General features: G+C 36.5%; 1 long non-coding RNA gene across 4 annotated transcripts in view; it reads right to left on the bottom strand.

Annotated features, from left to right (window-relative positions):
- The window catches only part of LOC134758348 (uncharacterized), an 81949-nt gene that overhangs the window by 18047 nt on the left and 45163 nt on the right, over positions 1-18739 (bottom strand). For 2 of the 4 annotated variants that reach the window (XR_010133439.1, XR_010133440.1), the window contains exon 2: positions 13245-13574. The exons of 1 other annotated variant lie outside the window; for it this stretch is intronic. This is a non-coding gene — a long non-coding RNA (uncharacterized lncRNA). The remainder of the gene's footprint in view (positions 1-13244; positions 13575-18739) is intronic. One more of the 4 variants, XR_010133441.1, reaches the window with a different exon arrangement.

The raw sequence follows: 18739 nt of genomic DNA, 5'->3' as shown, positions 1-18739 counted from the left end.
GAGTCATGATCGCACCATTGCACTCCAGCCTGGGCAGCAGAGTAAGACTGTGTCTCTAAAAATAAAAATACATAATAAATAAAAAGAACCCCAAGGTATACGATTAGAATTAAAAGTATCAGCATCAAGTCAGGTATGAAAACACACACACACACACACACACACACACACAAACACACATACACATGTACATAAATAAAAATAGTTACAATCATATGCTTGTATACATACACATGTACATGTGTATATACATACAACATTTCCTAGCTCTTTCTACTGAAAATTCCCAATGCAATGACACCTCGGTAATGATGAACATGAGCACCCAGATCATTGTTTCATTCTTTTAATAAATGGTATCCTTCATTAAAAGAAATCAAGGGTTGGCTGGGCATGGTGGCTCACGCCAGTAATCCCAGCACTTTGGGAGGCCAAAGCAGGTGGATCACTTCAGGTCAAGAGTTTGAGACCAGCCTAGCCAACATGGTGAAACCCTGTCTCTACTAAAAATACAAAAAGTACCTGGGTGTGGTGGCACATGCCTGTAACCCTAGCTACCCGGGAGGCTGAGGCAGGAGAATCACTTGAACCCAAGAGGCAGAAGTTGCAGTGAATGGAGATCGTGCCACTGCACTCTAGCCTGGGTGACATAGCAAGACTCCATCTCAAAAAATAAATAAATAAATAAACCAAGGGTTCTTTAAGAAATGGCTAACTCCAGGTGACCCAGGTCATTGTTTCATTCCTTTAATGAATATTATCCTTTATTAAAAGAAATCAAGGGTCCTTTAAGAAATGGCTAATGCCAGGGCTGGAATATGGAATGAAAAAATGTACCTGGTGCATTTTGTTATCTCTAAAAAACATATACAATGAGTGATGGAGATATGTCAAAAGGATACAGAAGCCAGTTTAACAGGGATAAAACTGGTCAAATCTGGGATAATATCCACATCACAATAAATAATAATATTATCAAATGAAAACTCAGTAACTAAAACTGGAATCCATGAATCCACACTAATATAAATAATAAAGAAATGTGAGAAGAGAAATGTATTGTTATAGTAGAGTATCAACTAATAATTGTAGAAAGAAGCAAATAAGCAGCCATTTGGCAACCCTCATTATGATGGTTGGCTCAGGTGGAAATTGTCAATGAATGCAATTGCTGGTGTGGGAAACTCGATGAGAAACGGGATATTAGTGTAAAATCTTAGAAGTCTTGCCTTCAAATGTAAATTGGTCTAAAGGAAAATTGAGCCTTTGGAAATCTAGTAAACACTAACATAAACATGCACCCAAGATCAAGCAGTGGAACAGATCAACATTGTGTGGTGCCTCCGGATATGAGGCACTAGGAAGAGCACAGCATCACTTCTGTGATATTCCTGCCACAAATGCATGACTTGTGTCTTGTCACGAGGAAACATCAGACAGAACTGTGTTTAGGGTTGTCCCATAGAATAAAAGGAATCCATTCTTTAAAACCCAGGGACTTGAGAGAGAGTGAAATACTAAAATGTTCCAAATTGAAGGAATCTAAAGAGGCATGACCACTAAATGCAATGCAATTTCCTGTATAGGATACTGGACCAAAAAGAGGAAGAAAACATTATTGGGACAGTTGGCAAAATATGATCAAAGTTTGTGGATTCAAATGGTAGTGTTCTATCAACGTTGATTTTCTTATTGGCACCCAAGTATATTGTTACTATTATAGCAGAGTGTCCCAGTTTAGGGCATGTATATACTGAAGTATTTAGGGAGTAGAGGGACATCAGATCGGGGGAAAGAGAGAGAAGCAATAAATATATATACATAGTAAAATATTAAGCAATCATCCAAACAAAAATGATTGCTTTGTTCAAGCCGGGCAAGGTGGCTCACACCTGTAATCCCAGCGCTATGGGAAGCTAAGCTAGGAATATTGCTGGAGGCCAGAAGTTTGAGAACAACCTTAGCAACAAAGTAAGACCCCATCTCTATAAACTATTAAAAATTTGGCTGGGCACGATGGCACCAATTACTTGAGAGGATGAGAGAGGAGGATAGCTTGAGCTCAGGAGGTCAAGGTTGCAGTGACCCATGATCACTCCGTCTCACTTCAGCCTGGGTGACAGAGCAAGACCCTGTCTGAAAATAAAAAAATAATTTTGTTCTATTCCGGCAACATTTCTGTAGGTTTGAAACTAGTTTAATTTTTTAATTTAAAAAGCAAATTGCAGTTCCTTAAATACATATGTATATACTTATATATATATTTTATTGGTTTATAAAATCCATCTGCTAATTTTTTCTGTTCCTAAAGTTATAATTCATCTTGGCCATATATATATGTATGGCCAATATGTATGTATATATATTTTATGTATATATATATATATATATATATAAAGAATCTATAAAGAACAACTATAAAGAATAGCTAGGCAATATTTCACAATCAGCATATCTAAATGGCAATACTGATAAAGAAATAAACATTGAATAGTTTTGTCACTGTCATCTATAATTTTATACCATCAGCTCAAAGTGGTGGGTCTGAGCCTTTCTCCAAAATAAAGTTATGGCCATTTTTTATTATTTTTTCTAATTTTAAAAAGCCTAAAAAAAAGTGGAAATGTTTTTTAAAGCCTCTATTTTCTTCTTATAAACAACAAATATTATTTTTTATATTTTCCCATCATTGTTTGACCCTTTGGTGTTTTTGCACATGATCTTTTATCTAGGTTCATTGGCCGATGTCTTGTGAAAATATCAATCTTTTGAGAAATTGCTTTATCTTCTTTCTCATTTTGATTGCTTACTTCTTAAAATAACTTACATAGCTTGTGGTATAGGAGGTAGATACTAAACAAACAATAAAATATGCAAGTAAAATTACAACTGAGATAAGTGCTACGATCAAACCATAGGGAGGTGCATTTCTTCATATCTTTGTATCAAAGAGCAAGGGTTAGATTTTGGTAAGGTGAGGCTGAAGAGGGAGATAGAGGACAAATTGTGAAAAGACTTGACCAAACGCCATGCTAAAGATTTTGGTCTTCGTATTTAGAGCAAATAGGAAGTCTCTGGAAGGTTAATATATGAAGGATAGGGAGGAAAGAGAAACATAATCATTTTGAGTTTCAAAAATATTCTGACCACAGTATAGAGTTGCAGTCTCCAATATGGAGTATACAAGATGTTCCACTGGACAGCAAGGACAAAGTGTTCAAACTTGTACAAACACATATTAAAAACTTAAGCTTCATTAATATTTATCCTAGGGATTCACTTAGTCAGTATGACAGGTGTCATGACTCATTTAGGGTAGGTGAGGTAATGTAAGGAAAGGATGAGCGTTTCACAGTGTTGACTTTCACATATTGACTGTGCCTCTGTTTATGTATGCCAGGTTAAGTAGCTTTATGAATATAGTGCTAGTTTAACTGAAATAATCTTCATAAAATAGACATAATCTTTAAAAGACTGCTGTAAAAAAAAAACCCACGTGATGAAGTAATATTAACATTGTAAGGCGTGGCAGTTAAGAAACTTCCCTGGGTTTCTGACTTGCATGACTCCAGTCACTGAAATAAGAGAACTAGGTTTATGTGTATTACATTAAAGACAGTGCAGGGGCCCATGACTTTCGTTTGGATCATATGGGGCTCAGAGAAAAACTGTAAAGCAGACTGTTGGGTGTGAGTGTCTGGAATTTACAAATGTCTACACTAAACATTGAGTTGTCTAAGTACAGGTGGTAATTTAGGATGCATAGACTTTAATGAAATCTTAACTTTAAATATCAAAATTTCAATTTTTGAGAGCTTCAAATCTCTCTTGATCTGTCTTTTTCTATTGTCTATAATTAGAATTCTATATTTACTCTGACGTTTTTAAAGTTTTTCTAAAGTTAAGGGCAAATGTTTTCAATCTTAGAAGTTTTTTTTAACTTTTTAAAAATAAGTAAATGTATTAATGCCATTTTACATGGGTGCTTGTTTAAAAGAGGCATTTGAAATCAGCTGTTTCACTTTTTAAAGTATGAAATTTTCAAACATACAGAAAATGAATTAGATAGATATGTACCCACCAGCCACATTTAACAGGTTTATATTTTGCCATATTTGCTTCAGATTTTTTCTTAAAGAAATAAAGCATTACAGAAATAGAAACATATCTACCCTCATCTCTTCCCTCCTCTCTTCCCAGGTGTAACCACTAAACCTGTATTAGAGGTTTGACATTCTAATGCATGTTTTTAAGGAAGAATGGGCTTAAGTTTAGCTATATCAATATGGATAAATCTTTAAAATAAATGTTACAGTTAAAAAATGAAGTTGAATGATACTTTAGTAGTTCACATGGTTAAATAAGAATACTAGTTAACCACAATAGCATTACCAAGGCTAACCAAAACATCACATTTCTTCATTCTTGGTTGGAATTTTTCAACCAGTATTGTATATGTATGTATCAACAATGAACAGAAGCCAGAGATTATTTTTAAAATTGTAGTTTGCTTGGTAGAAGTCTATTAAAACATAAAATTCTTTAACAGTAAAATTTGTACAGGATGCTAAGTGGGTAGGTGTGGTGGCTCACACCTGTAATTCCAGCACTTTGAGAGGCTGAGGCAGCAGGATCACTTGAGCCCAGAAGCTGGAGACTAGTCTGGGCAACATAGCAAGATCCTGTCTCTACAAAAAAATATAAAAATTATCTGGTAATGGTGCATGCCTGTAGTCCTAGCTACTCAGGAGGCTGAGGTAGGAGGATCACTTGAGCCTAGAAGGTTGAGGCTGCAGTGAGCCATGATCGTGCCACTGCACTCCACCCTAGGTGACAAGAGTGAGACTCTGTATTAAAAAAAAAAAAAAAAATATGTGATCCTAAGTGAAGTGAGGAAAACACTGGGACAATTTCTGGTTTAGAACATATGCCTGGCTACACAAAATTTGAGTCCCTGACTATGGTTAGTTAAATCTGTAAACTTGAGGACATAATTTGTGCTAAACTCTGTGGTTACAAAGATAAACATATGACCTAAACCTTGCTTTCAAGCATTTCAAAGTTGTAGAGCAGAGATATAAACAAATCGTGAAACAGCATCATAAGCATTTTAGTAAAAATGTGGAATATATAAAGTTCCAAGGGAGAGGGGGCAGTATCTACCTAATTCTGCGTTGTGAATTTCTTTCAGGTTTTGCCATCAATATAACCAACATTTTTGGTCCACAGAACAGTTAACACATAATATTGCAACGCTCTTTTTCGACTGGTTTTTGAGGCACAGAGAAAAGCTCTGTCTTGAATATACAGCACTGCTGTCCTTCTAAGTAGAGCTTCGGGCCGGGTGCAGTGGCTCACACCTGTAATCCCAGCACTTCGGGAGGCCGCGGCAGGTGGATCACTAAGGTCAGGAGTTTGAGACCAGCCTAACCAACATGGTGAAACCCCATCTCTACTAAAAATAAAAGAATTAGCCAGGCATGGTGGTAAGCGCCTGTAATCCCAGCTACTTGGGGGCTGAGGCAGGAGAATGACTTGAACTCAGGAGGCAGAGGTTGCAGTAAGCCGAGATCATACTACTGCACTCCAGCCTGGGCAACAAGAGCAAAACTCCATCTCAAAAGAAGAAAAAAAACAAAGTAGAGCTTTGACATAAGTAACTCCAGTTCCGTGTCATAAGTCATCAAGTAGATGAGCACTCAGGTTTTGTGATGGGAAGCAAATAATTTTTATATAAAAATGAAACAAATTATGAATGACCACTAAGGTCTCTTATTCTTTATGTCTAAGATATATTTTATTTTACTTAATTATCCATCAATTTTATTCTCAATTATTAGTCTCAAATTACAAACTTTGATATACACAGTTAATTATATTTCAAACTAAATGTCTAAAAACCTTAGTTCTCAATCACACAAGCCCCTATGTGGGTATATCAGGGCACCAGAGAGTCTGGTGAACATTTTAACTGAGTTCCAAACATTACAATTACACTAGCAAAGTGCTTACCCCTTGTCTCCTCTGAATCCCAGTGCCTTGACCTATATCCCATTCCTAAAGGCCTCATTCTAAATTCACTCTTATTGTCACCTAAGAAGCAGTAGGCCAAATGAAAGAGAAGGATAGAGGAGATGGGGAAGGAGGGTTGGCTAAGGGAGGAAAGGAAGGAAGAAAGAAGAAAAGGAAAAGGATTTGAGCTAGAATGCCTACTCTGTCCTTATTTTTTTTAATTAAAAAACAGTTTGATATGTAATATTTGTACATATTTATAGGACCCATGTGATTCTAAAAAAATTTTTAAGTGTACAAGTGATATTTTGAAACATGTGTACAATGTGTATTGTTATTTAATCTCTGGGGGTCAGTTTTCTCATCTGTAAAATGGGGGTAAAAATACTTTCCCATTCAGGTTTGTAAAGAGTGAATAGACTACAAATAAATTATTTAGTTGAGCACCTCACCACATTGTAGGCCCTTCAAAATAACTATTATTTATTGAGATTTTTATCTTTATGCAGCCCAGAAGCACTAGTAGGCAAAAAAAAAAAAAAAAAAACAGGAAAGTCTTTGGATGAAAGAAATTCATACGTAATGATGGAATTGTTAATACGTGTGTCATACAGCAAATGGACTTGAATTCCTCTGCTTCTACCATTTACTGGTTTTATGACTTTGGGCAGGTTGCTTAACCTCTGAGCTTCCTCTACTTCATTCCTTAAATGGGGATTATAATGTTAACAAGTTTATAGTATAAGATTTGAAAATTAAATGAGATAATGTGCACAAAGCACTCAGCACAGTGCCTGCACACAGTGAGGGCTCACATTAACTGCGCCACTTTGCAGTCTGGACACACCACTCTGCACCTGAGAAACTCCAGAAATCTGTTCAACACCCGAGTATGCTTTTCACAACTTTTGTAATCTTTTTTTTTTTTTTTTAGACAGAGTCCCGCTCTGTCACCCAGGCTGGAGTGCAGTAGTACAATCTCGGCTCACTGCAACCTCTGCCTCCCGGGTTCGAGCAATTCTCCTGCCTCAGCCTCCCAAGTTGCTGGGACTACAGGTATGTGCCATCATGTCCAGCTAATTGTTTTTTGTATTTGTAGTAGAGACAGGGTTTCACCATGTTAGCTAGGATGGTCTTGATCTCCTGACCTCGTGATCCGCCTGCCTCAGCCTCCCAAAGTGCTAGGATTACAGGCTAAGCCACCGCACCCAGCCAACTTTTGTAATCTTGAACAAATTGCTGTGTTCCTGGGCCTCCGTTTTCTTATCTAAACATTTTTAGAAAAAAGTGGAAAAGTGAGATAGATGAACCATAAAGCCACTACAGGGATTAAGTAAGAAAATATATGCAAAATCACACATATCATAAAGCCTTATATGAATGTATGGTAGCGTTTGATCATGCCAAGTATTCATTTCTTTAACCCTCTCTTCTCTTGACATATGTGGGATATTCTTCTCTTTCTGGTCTCTAAATCTCCATGTTCCCTTAGGGTTCTTCATCAAACTTTCTCTGACCTTGTTGAGTTGACACACTTTCCTCCTGTGCTCTCAATTCACATGGCTCCAGACAGTACCATATGTGAGTGACACCCAAGAATCTATTTCCAGGGCTTCTGTCCCTTCTGAGCTTCTGATTCAAATCCCCACTTGCACATCCCACATAAAATTAAACTTTTCCAAAATTAAATTCACTATCTTCTGCCTTAGAACTTACCCCTTTTTCAGTTCCTCTAATTCAATGAAATTCAAGTCCTATCTAATTAAACTCCTAGTGTCTCAAAATTCACTTTTCTCCTTCTTGTCACAGACCTAATTCAGACCACCACCATCTCACCTGAATTATTCACTGGTGTTTTAGTTCGTCTCCAAGACTGTTCTGAGCCCTCCAACCCATTCTATAGACCACAGACAGTGTGAATGAATTGTCCCTAAGCCAGGGTTAGATGAGCTTCCTTTTCTTCAGTAACAACATGTGTACTCACCCTCATGGCAGTAACAATGATACTCCCCTGCCCATCTATCCCCATACACATACATTCACATTTAATAATTTCCACAAAGGAAAAGACATTTTGTTTATTTTCATTTATTTTTGTGTACCTACTACCCAGCTAACTGCTTCATACACTGTAGTTCTTTTAATGTTTGAATGAATAAAGGGAATAAGTTTGAGTGGAGCAGAACTTGAACTCAATTTAATGAATTTACTGATTATCTCTAGTTTGTCCTAGCTTCAATTCATCAGGAAAAACCAGTGTAGGGCACTCAAATATTTATTGAGGAATATAAAAACATAAGATACGTTGATAAATGACAAAACTGAAATAGCTGAAACATGTTTTTAAAAAACACTAAAAATAACCAGAGATAACAATTTTGAATTTGCCTTTGCACTGCCACAATGGTTTTTACTGATCAAGTTTACAATTAAGTTCACAAGCCACGTGAGAGAGAGAGAACAGGACAACAAAAAGGTCAAAGAGAATTATGGCATTTTTTTCCAGGATATCTGACTTCCAAATAATGGGAGTCTCATAAAGAAATCAGAAAAAATAAAGAAGAGGAAGAAGGTATTCAACAAATGATTCAAGAAAATTTTCCAGAACTAAAAAGCATGAGTTTCCAAACTGAAAGGTGACACCACGATACAAGGTGTCCAGCACAATGGGAAGAAAAACAGTCCTATAAATGCATATGACTGAGAAACTTCAGAACATCACAAATAGAAAAGAAGATGCTAAAAGCTTCCAGAGAGGTGGAAAGGAGAAAGCAGGTCACATACCAACAAGCATGAATCTGAAGGCACCAGATGTCTCAGTACCAAAACTAGTACCTGCAACATAGAAGAATCCCTTCAAATTTTAAGAATGAAGTATTGCAAACCTAGAATTCTACACCCTGTCTAACTATAAATTACGTGCAATGGTAGAATCAGGGCGTTTTCAGATGGGCAAGGTCTCAAAGTTCACCTCTCAGGCAGTCTCTCAGGAAGCTACTGGAAAATATGCCCCACCCAAAACAGGAGAGTAAATCAATAAAGAGGAAGTCTCGGGATCCAGGAATAAGGATCTCAGACAGAAGGAAGGTGAAGGAAATATCCCAGATGATGTGACAGGAAATCCCAGGAAGACAGCTGAGGGGCAGATGGAGAAGACAAGTAGCCCAGATAGGAGCAGCAGGGTGGAAAGTGTATCTTCAAGACAACAGGGAAACTGAGATTTCCTGAAGTGTTAGACTATATTAAGAGGAACTCAACACTTTGTGAAGCAACACAGGATGACTCTGGTAGCCATGAGCACACAGAAAACAAAGCAAAAATTTTTTTAAATGATACAATTTAAAGTACCCAGAAAACAAAGTGTAGAAGAAATAATTACAATCCTGATATACTACATGCATCAGCTATGAATGATATCTAATTGGTCATAATGAAAACTGAACATTGGTTTAGCCAAATAGAGCCGCAGCTATACTGAGAAGAGAAGGAGAAGGTAACTGTGATTGAGGCAGTAGGAGAGCAGGGGTTAGAAATAAGAAATTAACCAACAGTATAATAAAAATTTGAAAAAATAGCATTAAATGAGTGTTCTTAGACATATAGCAGTAGACACCAGGAAAAAGAGCTGAGGGAATTAAAAATGGTTTTCTCTGAGGAGCAATAATCAGGGGAAGGAACAGAAGAATGCTGTTTTTAAATTATTAGCCCTGTGAAATATTTGACTTTTTAAGCTATGTATGTGCATAGCTTTGAAAATAAAAATTTAGCTTAAATAGTAGAAAAATTGACTGCTTTATATTCAGAAATTCAAATATAATTTATAAATAATGACAAATAACATCTTAGATGGTTGACCTAGGAAAACAAGTATTGAACATGTTTAGATCTATGTGATTTCCTGCTGGCACATACTAAAGGTAATAATTCATAGCTAGCAATACTATTAGCATACTTTCTGAGATGTGACATTTCCACCTTCAGTTCTATCATTGTATACTATAACTATTTGTTCTGCCAAAATTAAAAGGAGCTTTCAGCTGCAGAGTCCTATATGGCACCCAGTAATCCACCTCTTGGTTTGATACCTGGAAAAATTTCGATGTAAGCAGGGAATGAAAATAATGTTTTCATCATTCATTGCCATCATGGTATGTTTGTCACAATTGTTTCAATTTACTCCCACATTTATAGCAATGAGAACGAACACAGATCTAGCATTTAGTTAACTGCTGTAAATGCCAAAACAAAACAAAATTTTGACACTGTAAGAGCCATAAATATTTTCATGAGGTCGTTCTGCTGTACTGTAAATAGTTGCAAATTATAGATGTTTTGGAGAGATCATCAGTTTTAAAGCTCTTAGAACTCAAAAGATCTACTGCTGTTATTAATAATTGATATTTCATATGACTATTTAAATAGCCGTATAAATTTATCAGCATTGCACAGGAGGGAAATGTGTGACTTCTCCCTTTTTTTTAATCAGTGTGTTTTTAGGTGACTAGTGATAATTCACCCAAAGCAGATAGGAAACCTTGGATATAACAACAAAAACCAAAGAGCAATCTGTTTCCTTTCACAATCCAGGGCTACCCATATTATTCAACCTATAAAAGGAAATCACATTCATTTTACATTTTTATTTCCATGCAGCTGTAATTACCAGGCAATGAACTAATGAAATAGGGCCTATAAAGAAAGGACAGCTTCCAAGAAATCAGCTATTTATCTTGTTGCTAGAGAAAAGAACTCTCTTCTAAGGAGGAATCCTGAACCATTAGTGATATATCCAGTAAGTTCTCAGTTTTCTGGACTGATAAATGGAAGTTGTTTTCAGATCTGAACCAAAGACCAGAATTCCATTGCATTGGAAATCAATGGAAATCTAAACCTCTTAAGTTTCAACTGAGGGACTAACGGGAGATTAAAATCTGTCTTGTTGTATCTGAAAAAATATTCAAGATATTGCTAATTGTGGTTGCCTCTAGGAGGAGGATTGGGTGGATGAAGGTTAGGATAGAGGGATTTCTGATTACTGCATAACCATTCAATTTTGTACCACATGCATATATTACTATAACATTTTTTTACAAGTGCTATATGTGGCCAGGCATGGTGGTTCACGCCTATAATCTCAGTATTTTGGGAGGCTAAGGCAGAAGGATCTCTTGAGCCCAGAGGTTTGAGACCAGCCTAAGCAATATAGCAAGACCTCATCTCTACAAAAACTAGAGAAAATTAGCTGGGTGTAGTGGCATGCATGTACAGTCCCAGCTACTTGGGAGGCTGAGGAGGGAGGATTGCCTGAGCCCAGGAAGTCGAGGATGCAGTGGACCATGATCGTGTCACTGTACTCCAGCCTGGGCAACAGAGTGAGAGCTTGTCTCAAAAATAAATAAATAAATAAATAAAAAGCTATATATGAAGATTTATCTATAGTCTTATAATCTTCATATATTTAAACTCTCACTCAGACATCAGTGCTGTCTGTTAGCACAACAATTACAGTAGTCTAGTAGTTTCTGTTCAAGAATATTCTGTAGAAACTCAGGTTCTACATTTATACATTCCCTGGCTTTTTATTGTTGTTGTTTTTACGAGCTTCTCTCTAACTTCGTGAGTGTGAGTGTGTGTGTGTGTGTGTGTGTGTGTGTGTGTGTACCCAGCTGGGAGCTGAATTTTTATGCTCCTTAAAAATCCTTCTAGTTTTATTTCTTTGAGAGATATCAAGGAATGGCAATGCCTATTAGCCATCAAGTAAGAGAAAAGGAATGCAGAGAGCATAGTAGTGTACTTAAATGGAGCTGCGGAGAATAATATAAATCAAAACTGTCATTCTTGAAGAGCCTAAAGTTGTACTTCTAGCTGCCACAGATGTCTAAAATAAGAATTAGTCTGCACATTTTTATCTACTGATAAATACATTGTTTTTATTTGGCCACCACAAAATTGCTAGCATTCCCTCCTTTCACCATTTCTGTAACTCCTATCACTTTTATTTACCTGTATTTAAATAATCCACTCTTTAATACCTTAGGGTAAGAGTATTTTAAAATATAAGTGAGCTGGTTGAGAACTCTACTAACATTATAACATGATTTTTATTCCTTTCATGCAGCATTTCAATTTTTAAAAAGCTTTATATTTTCAATATCAAACTTAAGCTAATTTTTAAAAAGAAACGTTAACTGAAATTGATAATAGTCCTTCAATTTTTCAGCCAAATTTATAAAAATCAGACTGTGTTTATGTGATTTCTAGCAACTGGCTAAAAAACTGGAAAATGTAAAACTAGCTATCTGGTGTCAAGTAATTATTTTTACTGAATTTTGATGATTTATTTACCTCTTGGGTTAATGTGTATTTTAAAATCTATTAACTGGTTAATTCAGGAAGTCCAAATTTTTGTGTACATATAAAATTTTGAGAGTTGTTTTGTAGAGGCAGAGATTCTCAATATTACCTGTGCTGGTCTCAAACTCCTGGCCTCAAGCAATCCTCCCAGCTCGGCCTCCCAAACCTACTGGGGTTACAGGGGTTAAGAGTTTTGTGGGGTTTTTTAAATGTATGATAACCTTGAATAAATTGATCTTCAATACATTTTCCGGGAAAGCTAAAGTGCTTCATCTACAAACACTTAAATCTAGAGCAGGGGTCCCAACCACCGGGCCACGGACTGGTACCAGTCTATGGCCTGCTAGGAACCCTGCCGCACAGCAGGAAGTGATCAGTGGGTGCTACAGAGCTTTACTGCCCAAGCTCCACCCCCTGTCAGATCAGCAGCAGCATTAGATTCTCATAGGAGTGCGAATTCTATTGTGAACTGTGCATGCGAGGGGTCTAGGTTCACACTCCTTATGAGAATCTAATGCCTGATGATCTGATACTGTCTCCCATCACCCCCAGATGGGACCCTCTAGTTGCAGGAAAACAAGCTCAGGTCTCCCACCAATTCTACATTATGGTTTGTATAATTATTTCATTATATATTACAATGTAATAATAATAGAAATAAAGTTCCCAATAAATGTAATGTGCTTGAATCATCAGTCAGTGGAAAAATTGTCTTCCAGGAAACCAGTCCCTGGTGCCAAAAATATTGGGGACCACAGATCTAGAGCATTACAGAAAAACACAATGTGGTTGCTGTTTTTATGTAACTATGGCTTACAAGTAGTAGCATTCCTCCCTCTTGCCCAATTCTGTCTTGTGTCTTGGAATTGAACACTCACCTCCCATTTATTCCATGAATTCGAAGAGTGTGTCTTGTACTTCTGGGGCAGATTTGTTCCAAGGGTGTGTACATCAGTTGCCTGGGTTCTTCCTTACCGTTTTTGAGGCATCAAGAGCAGCATCATCTTTTTCTTCCCCTGCTGGCTTCCCTGTTCTGTCTTCCTCAGTAGTAGAGGACTTTTGTTTGTTATGTCTGGCTTGGTAGGGACTCTCCAGGGGTCCCTTATTCTTCCCTTCCACTTTCCTCAATTCCTATTCCCTTTCATCCTCTCTCCAGGTCCAGAAGCTGGTTTTCCTCTTCTGATTTATGCCTGAGGCAAAGCAGCTGTCTTTTAAAGATAAGAGCCAGAAAATAGATATCAAACAGACATAAAGAATAACATAGGAAAGACAAGAAGTCCCTAAAAATAGCTTTGTCATTAGCTGTTTTTATGCTGAACACCCAGATTTATTTCCCATTGTCCTTTTGCTTGAACAAACCAAGTCAGTCAAACTACCTCACCTGATGAGAAAGAAAACGGTGAAAAGGAAATCCTCTAGGCCAGGCTGATTTAACCAAAGTAATATAATATGAAAAGTGTCTAACTTGAATCTTCTTTTTTGGTAAATGTTAAAATTATAGCGTAATCACAAAGGAAGAGTTTGGGGATACAAACAAAGAATAGGATAAAAAGACTTACTGGAAGAAAATGAACTGTGAATACCAAGTAAAATGAGAAGTAAAGAAAGCACATGCATATAATATATATATTTAAATAAACATGCATAAGAAAGCATGAAGCATAGTATGATTTTATATACTACATATTCATGTGAGGATCGAGGAGGAGAAGGCAGAGTTGAATGGCTGCACTCATTGAGCCGGAGAAACCCTGAGATTCCAAAGAATAAGGTAAATTGTCAGCTGCCACTGTCACCTCTATCTTTCCTCTTGGGAGCTGTGGTCCCAGAAGAGGCAGATGTAGAGAGCCTTTAGGATGAGAATGATGGTCCCAGTAATGCTTTGCTTCCCTGGATATTCCTCAAGGGTAAAACTGCATCACAAATGTATATGCATCAAGAACTAATGTCACTGTTTCATCTGTAGGAAGTAAATTACAATGTAGTAAAGAGAAAAGTCAATGCATACTCTGCATAGGGGTTATATGCATGGGTTTCAGTGTCAGACAGGCAGTGTTAAGACCCTAGGACATGTAATCTAGAACCTTGTTACACAATGTATGATCCACAAGCCAACAGTGTTGGCCTTGACCTGGGAGCTGATTAAAAATGCAGAATCTCAGGATTCACCCCAGACCTACCAAGTCAGAATTTGCAAACTATCAAGACTCTTGGGTGATTCTTTTGCACATAAAGTTTGAGAAACACTGGTCTAGGGTAAGTTTCTTAATCTATTCATGTCTCAGCTTTCTCATTTCTAAAATGGGCATACTAGTACCTACTTCCTAGAGTTGTGGGAATTAAATGAGGAATACATGTAGAGAGATAGCAAATTTCCAATAACTGCTAATGAAGACAAGTCATAAAATATGGTTCAGGATTTTGAAATTGAATTCTATGCTCTGCTGCACACACAATTAAATTTAACTAAAGCTGAGTTTTAATTATAAATGCTAACTGACTTTTATGACCATTTCTCCAAATGAAATAGTCACTTAAAAACGAGTAGATTCTAAAAGGGCTGTCAATACTAATTGACTTAGTTATGCAAGTCACTTTATTTTTTGAGAAATTGATTTCCTTATCTGATCATAGGGCAGTTCAGCTAAGATCCTTTTTAATTCTAAGTTTTGAGTTTTAGTTATTTGCTGTGAAAACTAATACTCTTTTTCACTGATTAATCTGGAAGATCACAAATTAGATATAATGATGATATAATTCCTAACCTTTCTAATTGATGACTATTTTAACTTAGAAAGAAGAGAAAAGCACAAAAAAGGAAAGGTGACCAGAATAGGATACAAAACCTGAGAAATATCTTGTGGATCTCTGTTTTCATTTCTATAACTATAAGGTCTCTAAGGCTGCAGTTAAATATGTTGTTGGAGGTTCTTAAACATCACTGCATAAAAATCACCTGAGCCTCTTGTTAAAAAAGACGAATTGCTGGGGCCCCATCTGTAGATATTCTGATTCATGAATGAAGCCTTGAAATTCATAACAAACAACCTGGGAAATTATAATGTAGGCAGAACACAATTTGAGAAATGCCATGCTAGGTGATTTTTTTTCTCATGTCAAACATAGTTTGATTCTTGCATATTAGATCATATAATATAAACATATTTTCTACCACCCATATATAAATATTCATGTATCTTACTATCATATATAAGTAAAACTACTGTCATTTGGGAAATATGAATATGAGTTTCAACTTTGATATAAGCTCTACATTGGGCATGATAAGCATCAGGTAAGCAAATAATTTAATGTCTGTGTTTCTCTTTGACTTTAACTACAAAATAGAACTGACCTAAAAATGTTCTTGAAAGGATCACATGAAATAAGTATTTCAAAAGCTCTAAAGCAACTTTAAATGTATTGTTTTTGATAATATTTATTCAGTTCATAATTCTTTTCAAGTTTATAAACTTATTGAAGGTAAGGATTGCATCTTTTAAATTTCTTTTAGTGGATAGCTATTGTTTCTGCCTGCCTGACATTTCTTCCCCTTTGCTTTGGTAACAGCATCCTTGCTTTCCTTTGGGGAACCTCTGTTCTTCCATTATCAGTTCATGTTGGGGAAGTTGGGGAGTGGTTCAAGTCTGGGTCTAGCAATGAGCCTGTGATCTGCCTAGCAGATCAGAGCACTCTATTTTTCCTAGCACTGAAAATGGTTCAGGAATTTGTAAGTGACACAAGCCTGGCCAATAGGAGCAAGCCCCAGAACTTTTGCTGAAATCTTTGAGAAAAAGAACCCCCCTTTTTTTTTTTTTGAGACAGAGTCTTGCTCTATCGCCCAGGCTGGAGTGCAGTGGCGCGATCTCGGCTCACTGCAACCTCTGCCTCCTGAGTTCAAGCAATTATCCTGCCTCAGCCTCTGAAGTTGCTGGGATTACAGATGCCCACCACCACGCCCAGCTAATTTTTGTATTTTTAGTAGAGACAGGGTTTCACCATGTTTGCCAGGCTGACCTGAAATTCCTGACCTCGTGATCCGCCCCCCTCGACCTCCCAAAGTGCTGGGATAACAGGTGTGAGCCACCGTGCCTTTTTGAAGTAGATAAACCAGTAGCCTAGAGTCGTGTTTGCTATCACAAAAGAAAGCATGGTTGGGAATACAGCCAATGCAAAAGAAAACAGAAATGAGAGTGTAAAAATGGCAGATATGTCTATGACATTGTTTAGGCCTTGAATTAATCCCATCTAGACTTTTCCAATACAAAAGCTTTTTCTCATTTTCTCTCTCCTACCTAGGCAATTATCATGCAGTTGGAGACTTTCAACAAATGTTGACTTACTTGTTTGCTAATGAAAAAAAAATCCTTAATCACAGATGACAAAGCAAAGATGTTCAAATTAATCATTGCAATGTTTTGGTGATTCATTCAAAAACCCATTATATGCACATGTAGATAACTGAGAGTTCTTTTGTTTTTGTTTTTGTTTTGTTTTGTTTTTTTCAGTAATCTGCGGAGCAACCAAAAACATCTGTGTAACTACTAGACATTAATTTTAGGCACTATCCATAAGTTATTCTGCTTTGCATAATTCACCAAATAATCCCCATACTGAATACCAAAAACTGCTCAGCTTTAAGAATGAGTCAGTCTGACTGTCTGGTTCTAGCTTAAAATCTAAGAACACAGAGCTCTCTGTTCTTTTGTTCCTTATTGTTTTTGAGATTTGAAAACTGGTCACTTCACTTCATCTCCTGCATCTGTAAGAGTTGACTAGAATACAGGATTCACAAAGCAGGTAGATATGAGGTTTTCTTCTTTGTTCATACCAAATTTTAAAAATTAAAAGGATGGCTTCAAGTAAATAATTCTTTATTCTTTTAATATGCTGCCATCATGTGGTTGCTTTGCTCATTCACATTCAAATGTCTCAAAGTTCACATTTATAGTGACTCTTACTCAGCAAGGTACTAAGAGGAAGCTCCCAAAGAAAATGAAGGGAAGAAAATACATTCTTCCCATAATCCTAGTGCAGAGGATGGTAGAAATATATGTGTTATTTGCCAAAATGCAAGGTAGAATGTGGTAGGAACCTAAAGAGACAGAGTACAAAGGAGACTCAGAAGGGAGAGTCAACTCTCTTATATTTCAATCTATTAAAAAAAAAGTTTAAAGCTGTAATTTTAGCAAAACTGTTTCATAAAATGTGACAGTACAGTAATCCCTTGGTTAACGCCAGCTTATACCAAAATCCATGCATACTCAAGTCGGCCCCCCCCATATGTGGGTTTTGTATCCTGTGAATACTATCTTTCCATTGTGTTTGGTTGAAAAAAATCCACCTGTCAGTGAACCTGTAAAGTTCAACCTTGTGTTGTTCAAGGGTCCACTGTATTTACATATATTATTAATTCCTTGCAACATCTCAGCAATCATCTCTGTTTTAATTCTGAAGTGCCTGAGACCAACAGAGAATATGCCAAATGTCTATGCAAGTTAAAAGTGGGAGTCTTTGCTCATAGTTTGGACTCATAGAGCTTTATATAGTTTACCTTATTGTCTCTGAGTCCTGAGTGGTGGATAAGGCAGGAAGATTTGAAATTTCATCGAAATTTTCTAACTTAAGAACTTTTTTTTACTGAACCTTGCTTTATACGTAGGTGCTAAAAAATGTGGTTTAATTTGATTGGATGAATTCATGTAAAAATACTGAAACATTTTGAGATTTTGTATATAATTTTCTATAATCAAAGCAAAATTTAGTAAAATGAGTTGGATTAAGTTCTATTATAATATTAATTGCCAAATTGTTTTCAGAATTAGTTTTAGCACCTAGAAAGAGAATTGGAGAAGTTCCGCATTTTTAAATTATAAAAAAGAAAAAAGTTTTTTAGTGCTACATGCAGGACATATAGTTACTAAATTCTGCTTAGATTTAAGTGCTTAGATCTTGTCCACAAATTATTCTTTAAAAATATTACAACGTTCAATTCTGAACTAAGAGAGGTCTTCCTGGTCCTGCCCACATTTAGGAATCCTATCATCTCAAACCCCTGGACCTCAGCACTACTTTTTTCCCAAATCACAAGTCAAAACAGCCAATCTGGTCGTTTGCAGCTTCCTTGCCTTCTCTCTTAAACACAAATTTTATTTAGATCACCAAGATTCATGTTATGGGTACATTGTGTCCCACTGCCCCATAATTCATATGTTGAAGTACTAATCCCCAGTACCTCAGAATGTTACCTTATTTGGAGATAAAATCTTTACAGAGGTAATCAAGTTAAAATGAGATCATTAGGATGGGCTGTAATCCAGCAGGACTTGTATCCTTATAAAAAGAATAAATGTGAACACAAAAACAGTTACAG

This window comes from Gorilla gorilla, chromosome 3 (genome assembly GCF_029281585.2).
Source record: "Gorilla gorilla gorilla isolate KB3781 chromosome 3, NHGRI_mGorGor1-v2.1_pri, whole genome shotgun sequence".
In the NCBI taxonomy this organism is placed as follows: Eukaryota; Metazoa; Chordata; class Mammalia; order Primates; family Hominidae; genus Gorilla; species Gorilla gorilla.
The sequence above is the reverse complement of the archived record's forward strand: the minus strand, read 5'-3'. Positions and strand labels throughout refer to the sequence as shown.